Source organism: Marmota marmota, unplaced genomic scaffold (assembly GCF_001458135.2).
Source record: "Marmota marmota marmota unplaced genomic scaffold, marMar, whole genome shotgun sequence".
NCBI classification, from domain to species: Eukaryota; Metazoa; Chordata; class Mammalia; order Rodentia; family Sciuridae; genus Marmota; species Marmota marmota.
The window spans coordinates 27,493,782-27,508,429 of record NW_026000016.1 but is presented as its reverse complement, the minus strand read 5'-3'; the positions used below and the strand labels follow the sequence as shown (position 1 = coordinate 27,508,429).

The following is a 14,648-nucleotide window of genomic DNA, read 5'->3' as shown; positions in this document are numbered from 1 at the left end:
ACAAATTTTCAAATAATTTTTTAATTATCTTCTGTATTTCTGTAGTGTCTGTTGTGATATTTCCTTTTTCATCATGATGTTAGTAATTTAAGTTTTCCCTCTCCTGATCTTTTGTCTCTCCTGATCTTCTGAGATATAATGTTAGGTCATTTATTTGTTGACTTTTCTTGTTTTAAGGAATAAACTGCAGTGAACTTTCCTCTTAGTACTGCCTTCATAGTGTCCCAGAGATTTTGATATGTTGTATCTGTGTTCTCATTCACCTGTAAGAATCTTTTAATCTCCTCCTTGATGTCTTTTACTACTCATTGTTCATTCAGTAGCATGTTATTTAGTCTCCAGCTGTTGGAGTAGCTTTTATTTTTTATTTTATCACTGATTTCTAATTTCATTCCATCATGACCTGATAGAATGCAGGGTAGTATCTCTACTTTTTTGTATTTGCTAAGAGTTGCTTTGTGTCATAGCATATGGTCTATTTTAGAGAAGGATCCATGTGCTGCTGAGAAGAAAGTGCATTCACTCATTGATGGATAAAATATTCTACATTTGTCAATTAAGTCTAAGTTATTGATTGTTTTATTGAGTTCTACAGTTTTTTTGTTCAGCTTTTGTTTGGAAGATCTATCTAGTCGTAAAAGAGATGTGTTAAACTCACCCAAAATTACTGTGTTGTGGTCTATTTGACTCTGAAATTTGACAAGAGTTTGTTTGATGAACGTGGATGCTCTATTGTTTGGGGCATAAATATTTATTATAATTATTATATCTTATTGATGTATTGTTCCCTTGAGCAATGTGAAATGTCCTTCTTTATCCCTTTTGATTAACTTTGACTTGAAGTCTGCTTTATTGATATGAGGATGGAAATCTCTGCTTCTTTCAGCAGTCCATGTGAATAATGTTTTTTCCAACCTTGCACTTTCAGTTTGTGGATGTCTTTCCCTATGATATGAGTCTGTTGGAGGCAGCATATTGTTGGATCTTTTTATTAAATCCAGTCTGCCAGTCTGTGTCTTTTGACTGGTGAGTTTAGGCCATTAACATTCAGGGTTATTATTGAGACATGATTTATATTTCCAACTATTCTTGTTTATTTTTTATATTAAACTGACTTGATTTCTCCTTTGATTGGTTTTTCCTTTAGTGTAATACTTTCCTCTGCTGATTTTCATTGTTGTTTTTCATTTCCTCCTCGTGGAATATTTTGCCGAGGATGTTCTGTAGTGACAGCTTTCTAGCTGTAAATTCTTTTAACTTTTATTTATCAATGGAAGGTTTTTATTCATCATCAAATCTAAAGATTAATTTTGCTGGATATAAGGTTCTTGGTTGACATCTGTTTTCTTTCAGAGCTTGATATATGTTGTTCCAGGGTCTTCTAGCTTTCAGAGCCTGTGTTGAAAAATCTGTGAATATACTAATTGGTTTCCCCCTATATTTGTAATCTGATTCCTTTCTCTCGTGGCTTTTAAGATTCTCTCCTTATTCTGTATGTTAGGCATTTTCATTATAATGTGCCTTGGTGTGGATCTGTTGTGATTTTGTACATTTGGCGTCCGGTAGGCCTCTTCTATTTGGTTTTCAAATTCATTCTTCATGTTTGGAATTTTTTCTGATATTATTTTATTGAACAGATTGCTCATTCCTTTGGTTTGGAACTCTAAGCCTTCCTCTATTCCAATAACTCTTTAATTTGGTCTCTTTATGTATCCTATATTTCTTGAATGTTTTGCTCATAGTTTCTCAGCATCTTCGCTGTGTGATCTACATTCTTTTCAAGATTATATAATTTTGTCTTCATTGTCTGAGGTCCTGTCTTCCAACTGGTCTAATCTGTTGGTTATGCTTTCTATTGAGCTTTTAATTTGGCTTATTGTTTCTTTCATTTCAAGAATTTCAGTTTGTTCTTTTTTTTCCCCAGAACCTCCAACTCCTTCTTTTGCTTCCTATATTTGCTTATGTAGCTCTTTATTGAAATGATCTTTTGCTGCCTGTATTTGTTGTCTTACATCATCCTTTAATTCACAGAAAAATTTTAATTATGTACATCCTGAACTCCTTCTCTGTCATTTCTTCTGTTGTGTTAGCCATGGATTCTAATAATGAAATATTTTGCTTTGTTTGGGCACTTTTTTTTTTCATGCTGTTTGTGTGTCTTTCCTTCTAGCACTGAGGATCTTCAGTTTTGCTATTTTTTATGTTTAAGCTTTTAGTGTCCCTGCAGGGTTCCAATACCTCTCCTGCCCAGCCAGAGTTCCAACCTGGGAGTTGCCAGAACTAAAGATGGCAATGACAGTGTCCCAAGATGGAGGTGACTACTTTCAGGTATGGAGTCTCAGGTCAAGTGCGGGGGCCTGCAGTGGTGTTGGGTAATGTGTTCAAAGATGCAGCTCCCACCTAGTGCGGACTCTGCAGGTGTTGGTGGGCCTGACCTGGGCCTGCCTGTGCTCCGTGCTGGCTCAGTGGGGCTCTTGATAGGCATTTTTTAAAGTAACATGTTCCTTAAAGAAAAGTGTTCAAACCATCTTGGGCATTTTTGTAGTGTTTATTGGTATCTTTGTGACTTGTGCTAACTTCTGGTGTGCTTTCAACAGGTTGAACAAATTATAGTTACCAACCATATTGAAAATAGCTCAAGGCACTTGTTAATTAAAAAGTGAATAATTGCAAAGACTTAATATCACATTCTTTTAAGTACCAGATTATCAGTGTGTACTCTGACTCCTTCAGCTTCCCATACCTCCTGTTGATCACTTCTATGCTGAGTTCCCAACTGTGTTAGTCCCCTTTCCATCACTGTTACAGATACCTAAGATAAGCTGATTTGTAAAGAGAAAAGGTTTATTTTGGCTCAAAATTTGGAAGGTCTCTGTCCAAGATCAGTTGGTCCCATTGTTTTCAGGTCTATGATGAGACATGAATCATGGCAGGAGCATGTGGTGAAGCAAAACTACTCACCTCATGGCTGGGAAGCAAAAAGAGAAGTGGATGGAGTCCCAATATCCCCTTGGAGGCACATACCCTTAATGACCCAAAGACCTTCCACCATCCCTACTACCTCCCAATAGCACCAAGCTGGCATCAAGCTTTTAACACATGGGTCTTCAGGGTACATTCCAGATATTATATATATTATATACATTATAGAAATGTAAATCTATAATGATAATATATATTACCACCATTGTGACAGCTCTTCTGAATGCAGGGACAAGGGCATTGCTTGCCTTCTGTTCTCTTCCTCTCAAAGATGAAATTGGCTTTCCCCTAGAGTTTACAGGGCATAGCAGATTTCTATAGATGTTGATGATTTATTGAAGTTTGGGGATAATGGATAATTGCACAAGGCCAGGATGTCTGGGGGTCCTGTCTCAGTACTTCTCTCTGCCTCACACATAGCTAACATCCATGTGGCCAAGGGGAGCTACCCTCCCACCTCTGGAATTGTTATTGGCATCTCCATATCTTTGACCCTTACTCTCTCCTAAGAGGAAAAGGGTTTCCCTTCAAGACAGACTAAAACTACTTCTGAGTCTTTGTTCCCTAACAGAGGATTGCTCTATTAAACAACCTGTACATTTATCTCTTTTTGTAGAAGCTTCCAACTCCACCCACCAAAGTATGCTCTAATCCTGTTTTCTCCAATAGGACAATCATGTAAAAATATAGCCTTACTACTATTTTTCAAAGCCTGACTCAGTTGGTCTGAAACACAAGCAGTTATTTTGTATAAATTATATTTCAGTCCTTTTGCATTAAATATTCATGAAACCTGAAGGTCCAGTACTGCAAATTATCAGTTTATCACATTTTAAATAGTCAAGGCAATTTTCCAGATGCCATGGTAATTATAAAGATGGTCAAACAAAGTCCCTTAACGTGCATGTTTTGAATAGGAGAAAGACTTACTGATAAACTGTCGATAACTATTAGGAAAAGTTTGATGATCAGGTATATAGGTGTGGTCACAGAATAAAAAGTTTTGTTACGAGAGGGGAAAAAGTTAAGAGGTGTAGATCGAAAAGACTTCATCATGAAGGTGATATTTGAATTGGATTTTGAGGGACAGTAGGATTTCAACAGAGGGAGCTTGTGAGAAAGGCATTTGTAATGGAAAGAGGAAGCTGGGTACATGAAGTCAGGGCAGTGAGAAAAAAGTGAGCATGCTCAGGAAGTCCTGAGCCACCAGCTGAGTGACAGCCCTTATTATTAGGAAGAATGGCTAGAAATGTAATTAGAGGCCAGGGATAAGGACTTGAATATCTGCTAGGGAATTTGGAGAACTTCTATAAAGAGGGGAGAGAAGGAAGTGGTGTGTTAACCTGTGGATTGCCAAAAAGTAGCTAGGTCAGACAGATTTAATGCAATTCCTATTAAATTCCAATGACATTCTTCACAGAAATAGAAAAGGCAATCATGAAATTCATTTGGAAAAATTCGAGATCCAAAACAGCCAAAGAAATCTTTAGCCAGAAAAATAAAGCAGGAAATATCACAGTACCAAAAGTTAAATTATACTACAGAGCCATAGTAACAAAAAAGGCATGGTATTGGCACCAAAACAGATACATAGACCAATGAGACAGAATGGAAGACACAGAGACAAACCCACATAAATACAGTTATCTCATATTAGACAAAGGTGCCGAACACATACATTGGAGAAAAGAAAAGATAGCCTCTTCAACAAATGGTACTGGGAAAACTGGAAGTCCATATGTAGCAAAATGAAATTAAACCCCTATCTATCACCCTTAACAAAAATTAACTCAAAGTGGATCAAAGACTTAGGCACTAGAACAGAGACAGTGCACCAATAGAAGAAAAATTAGGCCCAAATTTCCACCATGTCAGCTTAGGAACTGACTTCCTTAACAAGACTCCTAAAACCCAAAAGGAAAATCAAGAATCAACTAATGGGATGGAATCAAACTAAAAAGCTTCTTCACAGAAAAGGAAACAATCAATAACATGAAGAGAGAGCCTACAGAATGGGAAAAATCTTTACCACACATACCTCAGATAGAACATTAATCTCCAGGATATACAGAGAACTCAAAAAACTTAACACCAAAACCCCAAATAACCCAATCAATAAATGGGTAGAGGAACTGAATAGATACTTCATAGAAGAAGAAAAACAAATATATGAAAAAATGTTCAACATCTTAAGCAATTAGAGAAATGTAAATCTAAATTACCCTGAGATTCCATCTTACTCCAGTCAGAATGATAACCATCAAGAATACAAGCAACAATAAATATTGGTGAGGCTGTGCAGGGAAAGGTACACTTACACATTGCTGGTGGGACTGCAAATTGGTGTAATCACTCTAGAAAGCAGTATGGAGATTTCTCAGAAAACTTGGAATGGAACCACCATTTGACACAGTCATCCCACTCCTAGATTTATACCCAAAGGACTTAAAATCAGCATACTACAGTGATGCAGCCATATCAATGTTTATAGCAGCTCAATTTACAATAGCTAAACTATGGAACCAACCTAGGTGCCCTTCAACAGATGAATGGATAAAGAAAATGTGGTACTTATACACAAAGGAATATTATTCAGCCTTAGAGAAGAATGAAATTATGGCATTTGCCAATAAATGGGTGGAACTGGAGAATATTATGCTAAGCGAAATAAGCCAATCCCAAAGAACCAAAAGTCAAATGTTCTCTCTGATATATGGATGCTAATTCACAATAAGGATGGTGGAAGAATAGAGATATTTTGTACTAGACAGAAAGGAGTGAAAGGAGGGGAGGGGACATGGGTGTAGGAATGATAGTAGAATGAATAGGACATCATTACCCAATATGCATATATGATTACATGAACTGTGCAACTCTACATCATTGTACAACAAGAAGAAAGAGAAGTTGTACTCCATTTATGTATGATGCATCAAAATGCATTCTACTCTCATGCATAACTAATTAGAACAAATTAAAGAAAATTTTTTAAAAAGGTAACTAAGGATGATGTAACCCTGTGGAGTTTTTGCTTGTTTTGTCTGTTAGACTAATGTTTTCATTATCAATGGAAAATTCTATAAGAAGACATTGTTTTGGTAAGACCACAGTACCTGGCAAGTGTATTTCCTAGGGTGAGTGAGCAGAAACATCTGCAAAGCTCCTAGAAAGTGCCATTTAATGTTGTGGTTGGTGTTGAGTATTGGGTTTATGGGAAGGGAATAGGAGGGATAAGTTCAAGTAGGAATTTCTCCTGAGAGTTTTCCTAGGAGCCTTGGTCAAATACCTTGGGGTGTGATGAATGGCAGGAAGAATATCCTTCCAGAGTTTGCACAAATTATATTTTTGTTGAATGTGCCAATATAAGCAATCCTGCTACTCTGATGCTATTATTTGTGCTTTTCTTTATCCTGCCCTACCACTCCCATCAATGATTCAGAATGTGAATGGCCTTTGATTAGCAAGCTGATAGACTGCTATGATACCAAGAAAAAAAAGGGAGAATTTCTAGGAGAGGAAAAACATTCATGTGCTCTTCTCCTCACTCTGTCTAGAACCAGGTCCTCCAAGCAGAGGTACATTAGGTTGTACAACTACTGTCTTATTCCATTGTGCTACTTTAACAAAATACCATGAACTGGGTAATTTTTAAGCAATTAAGATTTACTTGAGAGTTCTGGAGGCTGGGGAGTCCCAGATTGAGGTGCCAGCCTTTGGTGTTTGGTGAGGGCCTATTTGATGAATTCTTAGGTGGCAGAAGGTGCTGTGGCTGCTTTCTCACTTAGGGGAAGGCAAAGGAAAAAGGGACGAATCCCAAGTCCTCACATGACTGAAGAGCTGAAGAGAACAAACACACTAGTCCCATTCACAAAGGCTCTGCCCTCTTTACTTACTCACCTCCTGAAGGGCCCACCTCTTGTTACCATTGCGCTGGTGATTAAGTTTCAACATATGAATTTTGGATGACCTTGGAGATTTCAAAGGGTGGCTTGTGATCTGCTATAGACTGAATGTTTGTGTCCTATTTCAAATTTATCTGCTGAAGCCTTAATCCCTAATGTCATGGTTGGAGGTTGTGCCTTTGGAAGGTTAATTAGGTTTAGATGCAAGCTGTGAGTATATAGCTTCCATGATAGAATCAGTACCCCCAGAAAACTAGGAAGAGACAGGAGATCACTTTCTCTGTGCACGAAGGCACCATGAAAAGGTCATGTGAGGACATAATCAGGGAGAAGTCTTTACTATGCTGGCACCCTGATCTTGACTTCCAGCTTCCAGAACCCTGAGAAATAAATGTTTGCTGTTTAAGCCAACTGGTTCCATGGCAATTTGTCACAGCAGTCCAAACTGATGAAGACATAATCCATTTAGAGACGCAAGAAATGGTTTAAGAGATGTCGTATGGTTAATAAAAAGCATATCCAAAAATTTTGATTGTTTATGGCTTCATAGGAAGATGATTGGAAATGAGGACTGACTTGGAAAATCTGAATGTTGCTAAAGCATTAGGAAGAGTAGATTAAAAAGAGAGGATTGGGAGAGATGGGAAGCAAATTCTCCAGACACTGGCTAGGATGCAGACGCAAGTGGGAACAGCAGTCCAGAGGACCAGAGGAGACTGGCCTTGAACTATTCCTTCCCTAACTCCTCCTCACAACTCTGCCTTCCATGTATCTTCCCCGTGTCAGTCCCAGGATAGACAGTCCAACATGGAACAGAGAATCGGCCTCCAACAGCTGCTGGTCTTTTCATAGAATAATAAAACGATCTGTTGGGTCTGGAAGATTTCCTTGTCCCCTTTCTCAAGGGCCCTAACACAAATCAGCCCCTCCTGTTGACACCGGAGCCAGCTTTTCCTCTCTCTTCCTATGGCTGTGGCATATGATTTCATCAGAGGGAGAACATTTCCTTTGGCACACCTCTACCACCCACTTGCTAGACTCAGTCAGCAGAGCAGTTTCCCTTCACCCAGCAGAACACTCGCTGCTGTTTTTAGGTAAGTCCTACCTTGAGGGGAGAGCAGGCTGCCAGGTCGTGACAAACACTGGAGACAACTCCTTGAGTCTTCCCTGACAACGTGTTTCTGGGGGTGGGGATGCCAACCCAGTTTTAAAGGGATGGCAGGGCTGCAGATGGAACATGGAAATAAATGATTGCCCTGGGCCAATTCCACAGACAAATGCCGAGCTAATTTCTGCTCAGTAAGAGTGTTATGTATTTGCTGGTCAGAATCTGCCAAAAAAGCTCAAGTTCGTACGCTTAGAGCTGCAGTTCCCCTTCTGTCTATCTGGCTCCATTCAATGTTGAAATAGCCCATTTCCTTGTGCCTTAGGCTGAATAGTGTGGGGTCTTACATTCATAACTGAGGTGGTAATCAAGCTAATGAAGGAAGACAGAGGGAGGAGAGAGAGGCAGTTGAGTTGTAGGAATAAACATTGCCTGGCATGCTGGGTACATGCATGCCTGTATATGTTCAGCTTCCTACTACGGCATTTACTTTATGCCGTGAGTACAAAGCTTGCTGTTTAACCACAAGTGACTGACATTTGCCTCCCCACTTTTCTCCTTCTCCCTCTCCCTCCCTAGTGGAGGGAAAACAAGACTAACATTTTTCTTGTCCAAGCCTAAGCTATGATGTCCTTCACTGCCCACAAGAATAAAAAAAAATAAAATAAAATAAAAAAAAAAAGACTACAGACTTGAGAGCTGGATCAACAGCTCTCTCAAGGACACCCGATGGACGCTAATTGACTGTACCTACTGATAATATTTGGGTCCCAGCCCTTGTATTCCCCTTTAATAAGCCCTGTGTTTCTCCTTTGCTAGCAAATCACTAAACTTTTTATTTTTCTCAAAACCTTGTTCTCATTATTGAATTGGCAATGGAGACAGGGACAGAGCTTTTGGTGTCATATCCACTATTCACACGTGGCTCTTCCTCTTCGTGGAGTACTTGAAGCACATTTCATCTTGTGTTGACTTTCCATTTAGAAAACGTCTTGCCTGTTTCTCCCTGTGTGTCTCTTTTTATGAATTCAAGGGAGGTAAATTTTTTTTATCATCACCTAGGCAAAACATAATTAGAAAGGAGAATCCTCAAAACCATTGTGATATTTTCTAGAACTGAATGTGAGTGGTTTTGAATTGTTGTCCAACATGTTGAAGTGCCCTGTGTTTCTACTCATTTCCACATCAAAGAAACCAGGCATCCACAGTAAAGTACAAACTGGTCTAATGTTAGAGTAAGAGACGCCAAATTATATTTCTCAACTTGCATGCTGTTTTAAAATAGCTTTATTGATATATAATTCATATAATGTGCAATTCACTAATTTCAAGTGCACAATCCAATGATTCTTAGTAAAATCACAGATATATACAACTATCACCACAGTCCATTTTAGAACATTTTCTTCACTTCAAAAGGAAACTCCATACTTTTTCTAAGATCTACAGTAAAAATGAATCTTTTACTTATTTATTTGTTTCCATTAATTATACATGACAGCAGAATGCACCATGATACGTCATACATAAATGGAGTATAAGTTCTCATTCTTCTGGTTGTACATGATGTAGAATCTCACCAGTAGGGCAGTCATATATGTACATAGGGCAATAATGCCTGATTCATTCTACTGCCCTTCCTACCCCCATACCCTCTCCCCTCCCTTCATTTTCTCTACCTAATCTGAAGCAACTTTATTCTTCCTTAGCTCCCCCACCCTTATTGTGAGTTAGCATCAGCATATTACAGAGATGCAGGCACATCTATATTTATAGCAACTCAACTAACAATAGCTAAACTATGGAACCAACCTAGGTGCCCTTCAACAGATGAATGGATAAAGAAAATGTGGTAAATATATACAGTGGAATATACTCAGCCTTAAAAAAGAATGAAATTATGGCATTTGCTGGTAAATGCATGGAGCTGGAGAATATCATGTTAAGTGAAATAAGCCAATCCCCCAAAACCAGAGGCCAAATGTTTTCTCTGATATGCAGATGCTAACTCACAATAAGGAAACTTCATACTGAATTTCCCAATCCTATATAACCATGACCATGAAATAACCCCTAGTTCCCAATCTCAAACAACCTGCCATTTCCCATCTCTAAATAAGCACTAATCTACTTTCTGTCTATCTTATGGATACTTCATATAAAATGAAAACATAATATCTGGGGTCTTTTGTGACTGGTTTCTTTCTCTGGACATGCTTTCAAGGTTCATCTGTGTTGTTGTAGCATGTGTAAGTACTTCATTATTTCCATGGCCAAATACTATTCCCATTGAAAAGGTATACTACAATTTATCTGTTCACCACCTGATGTATATTTGAGTTGTTTCCAATTTTTTGTCTATTATAGACAATACTGCTTTGGACATTTCTGTACAAGTTTTTGTGTGGACAATGCTTACTGTTACAATCTCTATTGTCAATAAAGCCTTCATTTATCCAACCATCCAATCATCTATTTTATTTTTCTTTTTTTTAAACTCAAATTAATTAATTTTCATGTGGTGCTGAGGATCAAACCCAATGCCTCACACGTGCAAAGCAAGTACTCTACCACTGGGCTACAACCCCAGCCCCTGTTATTTATTTTCTTTGTCAAGTGTAGTAGATGTTATTGGTGCCTGCCCTCCACATTAATAAAAATAAGTGACTGAATAAATAAATAAGTTGGGGGGACAAATGAATATAATTCCAAATTATACACACACACACACACACACACACACACATATATATATATACATATACATGCATGCATACACAATACACATGCACACACACACACACACACACACACTCCATCCTCAAAGAGGTAGAACATAACCTCATACTCCTTAAATATGAGCTGCTCTTAGTTACTTCCTTCCAAAGAATGTAGTATGGAAAAAGAGAATAAAGGAAACTTTACAATGTAGATATTTGAAAAGTACAACCTCAGTCAGGTGATCAAGCCTAACATCAATGGTAATAAATTATATTGCTTGTGTATACACCTGATATGATGTGTGTACTTCACCTATGTGCTTTTCCTACTAAAAAAAAATGCCTCTAATTATAAGAAAAACATCAGACCAATTTCCAGTTGCTAGAAAAATAAATCAGTTACACTTCAGAAATGTTGTACTGTCATTCACTTCATTTAGCTTCTTTGACCAAATACCCAACACTAATCCTCAAAACCATCAAAGTCATCAAAAAGAAGAGTGTGAGAAACTGTCACAGCTGAGACGAGCCTAAGAGACATGATGACTGAGTTTTGTGTGGTGTCCTAGGTGGGATAGGAAAAGGACATTAGGGGTAAAAAAGTGAGTAAAACTTTAATGAAATGCAAACTTTAGTTAATAGCATATCAATAATGGTTTATTGATTGTAACAAATATACCATACTAATGGAAGATGCTAATACTGGGGGAAACCAGGTGTGGGGTGTACAGACCTCTGTATTTTTCCATAAATCGAAAACTATTCTAAGATGAAATATATTTTTTAAAAATAGATGAAGATATCATGTTAAAAACACAAATTAGTTGTTTTTCTATTTCTTAATCTCTTTTGCAGTTATCCATTTCTCATCAGCCAGAACTTCAGTGAGAGCAGCCTCGGACAACTTCTCCAAAGCAAAGAAATCAACTCCATGATGTTGAAGAGGGAAGAGAAAAGGGCAGTGGACTGAGACTTAGGAAAGCTCACTCCGGTCTCTAATTTCCCATGTAAGCAGGGGCAGCTCCTTCATCTCCCTGGATCTGTTTTCTCACCACACTGTAATGAGTGGGTTGGGATGGTCGAGGGCAGGGTTTCATCTACCCTAAAGTCTTGGCCTCCACTTGTTCAATCTGCAGATCTGGCTGCTGGACTGGACCAGACTGACAGCTCTCTTTGACTCACCGCATTTTGCCCATCAGCAGATCTTGTGATCTCTACATGAATCTAACCACTTCTCATTTCTACCTCTGCTGCTCCTTTGGTCTGAGCAACCACTATTCTTCCTGGGATTATCCTAACAATGTTTAAATGCCTCTCCTTGCTTCTCTTTTTACCTACTCCCAATTCCTGACCCAGGAACAAGAATGTCCTTTTAAAACAAAAGTCAAATCATGTTACTTCTCTGCATAAAACACTCCAATGACTTCCTGTCTCACTCACTGGAAAGAACAGCCTTCTTTTCAATGGTCTCTAAAGCCTTAAGTAAGGTGGACTTCCATTTATTTATGATCTCATCTCTTAACTCTCTCATCTTCAGTTGCTCCATCCACGTACGGAAATATGAAGTACATCTCTGCCTCAGGGCCTTTGAATTGTTATTCTCCCTGCATGAAATGCTCTTTCTCCAGAAAATCATGTTGGTTCTCTTATCTCTTTCAGTCACTTAACTAAAGAGGCTGTCATTGGATCATTTCATATAAAATAGCAACCTCCTCTCCATTCTACCTCCAGCACCACCTCCTGCACCATGCATTTACCCTGCTTTACATCTGTCTATAGCACTTATCACCATCTAATGCCCCACATTTGTTGAGCTGCCTATTTTTTTGTCTCTTGTACATGAAAATATAAGCATCTTGAGGAACAGAAAATTTACTATGTCCACTGTTATATCTCCAATGCCTAAAATTGTATCTGGAACATGATAGTTACTTAACAATCATGAGTTGAATAAATGAATTTCAAGTGAATAAATGCTTCTGTGGGTCTGGAACTTGTCTCCAATTATACTGTCAATGATTTGGTACAGGTCTCCTCCCTCTCATTCCTTAAAAAATTAAATTAGACCTCCATTATTCAGGCTTAGATTTTCATACATTGAGGCTGTCACAGTCTTCTCCTGTGGTGGTGGGTATGGATTGTCCTCTCTGCTCGAATGAAGATAAAAGGAGAGAAATAACGATGCTAGAAAAATAAATCAATTACACTTCAGAAATGTTATATTGTCATTCACTTCATTTAGCTTCTTTGTGTCTAGCTCTTTTCCTTCAATTGAACATGAGCCATTTGTAGGAAAGGCTCTGTGTTATTCATCTGTACATTCTCAATCCCTAGGATGGTGCCTAGCACACAGCAGTTTATCCAGTCAATATTGGTTGATTCTGTTTTCTAGTCAATAAAAATAGAAGTACAAGGCTCAGGGTATAGTTCAGTGGTAGTGCACTTGCTTTGTGTGTGCAAAGCCCTTATTGGTTCAATTTCCAGTACCAGGGAAAAAACAAACACAGAAGTACTAGGAACATGCTCTAGCAGATTAGTTGCATTTTATTTCTCTTTGGCTTTAGACGGAGATAAAATAGATTTTCAGTACGGACATCCCAACTGGATATAAACATGACTGCAAAGACCAGGCTAGCACCAATGATCCCTTTGCAAAACAGAGACACGAGGATGACTCTGCTAGGACTTAAACTTTTCTGCTAGTTGTGGAAACTTAAGTTTCCTCATTTCCTAATAACCATGTTGGTGAATATTATTTTATCTTCGGGTCATGAACTGTAAATAGTTTGAACTGAGATTCATACCCAGGTAGGCAATGTTGGTTTCAGAGATCGCACTCTTAAAGACACTACACCTTACTAAGTTCTAAAGGGTTAGACTTAAGTCTTAAAATAAAGTGCCACTTGAGTATAACATTTTATACCCAGGGCATAAAAAAAACTTCAAAAGACATGACATTGGCAATGCAGAATGTTATTTAGAAACTGACCCTGGGGTTGTGATGAGGCTTATCCTAGTCAATAAGTGTAAAGCACACAGAGCAAAGACTGGCACACAGGAAGAGCTCACTGGGCAGTGGCCATCAGCACCACCCTTTAGAAGCCATCTCAGGGGCCATTTCTTCAGCCTTAGTTTGACCAGCATGTCTAACAGAAGGGATTTCCTCTGAAAAATCCCTTTTTTCAGGGGAAAAAGGGAGAAAGAAGTAAAGATAGTGAGAAAAGAAAACCAAAATTCAGGTTGGTAGAAATAGAATGTCACCTGCAGCATGGCCATACATGACAGCTTCCTCTAGTTTGGTACTGTTTCCTTCGGGTCATTGGGTCACAGAATCACAGAACAGGATGGACCACAAAGGACTTGCACTATCATTGCACTCTTCCTCCTCACACTGCAGCCTGGCAAACCTTAAGTCCATGGGGCCAGGCTACATTGGCTGCCTTGGGACACAAACAGTAGCATTTGGGGGATAAGCAGGGCGGTGGTGTGGGGAAGGAGATTGAGGATAGAGTTTCCTGAGCTAATTTTGTGAATGTAAGAGTGTGCTTGCATGGGCTAGTGGGTGTCTGAATGAGTGAGGACGAATTAAAGAGACTGCATCGAGGGAGACATTAGACATGGCCTCCCACATGTTATTCGCTCTGCAAGTCCTGTGTGAAGTTAGATTTAGAATTGTCAAGTTCTGAAACAGGATCCATCTGCCACACAGGGGAAAGTCTGATTTCCTCAATGCTCTCAAAGCTCTTTACAAATATGATGAAGCTGTCATTGCCACGATCAGAGAAGGGCTTGTGTTGACTTCTCTGTTTCCTCCCTCCCTTGCAGAGCAGAGACTCCCAAGTGATGGACAGATGGTGGGGAATCCTCCCACTGCAACTCGGAGGCTGATGACTCTCATAATGAAGGCTGGCGAGTCAGTTTTGAGGACACCAGGTTTAG

General features: G+C 38.8%; 1 long non-coding RNA gene across 1 annotated transcript; it reads left to right on the top strand.

Annotated features, from left to right (window-relative positions):
* Positions 1-2,199: 2,199 nt before the first annotated feature.
* Positions 2,200-12,679, top strand: LOC125618564. The gene is made up of 3 exons (XR_007349903.1): positions 2,200-2,328; positions 11,565-11,716; positions 11,846-12,679. It is a non-coding gene; the product is annotated as an uncharacterized LOC125618564 (long non-coding RNA).
* The last annotated feature ends 1,969 nt before the right edge of the window (positions 12,680-14,648 follow it).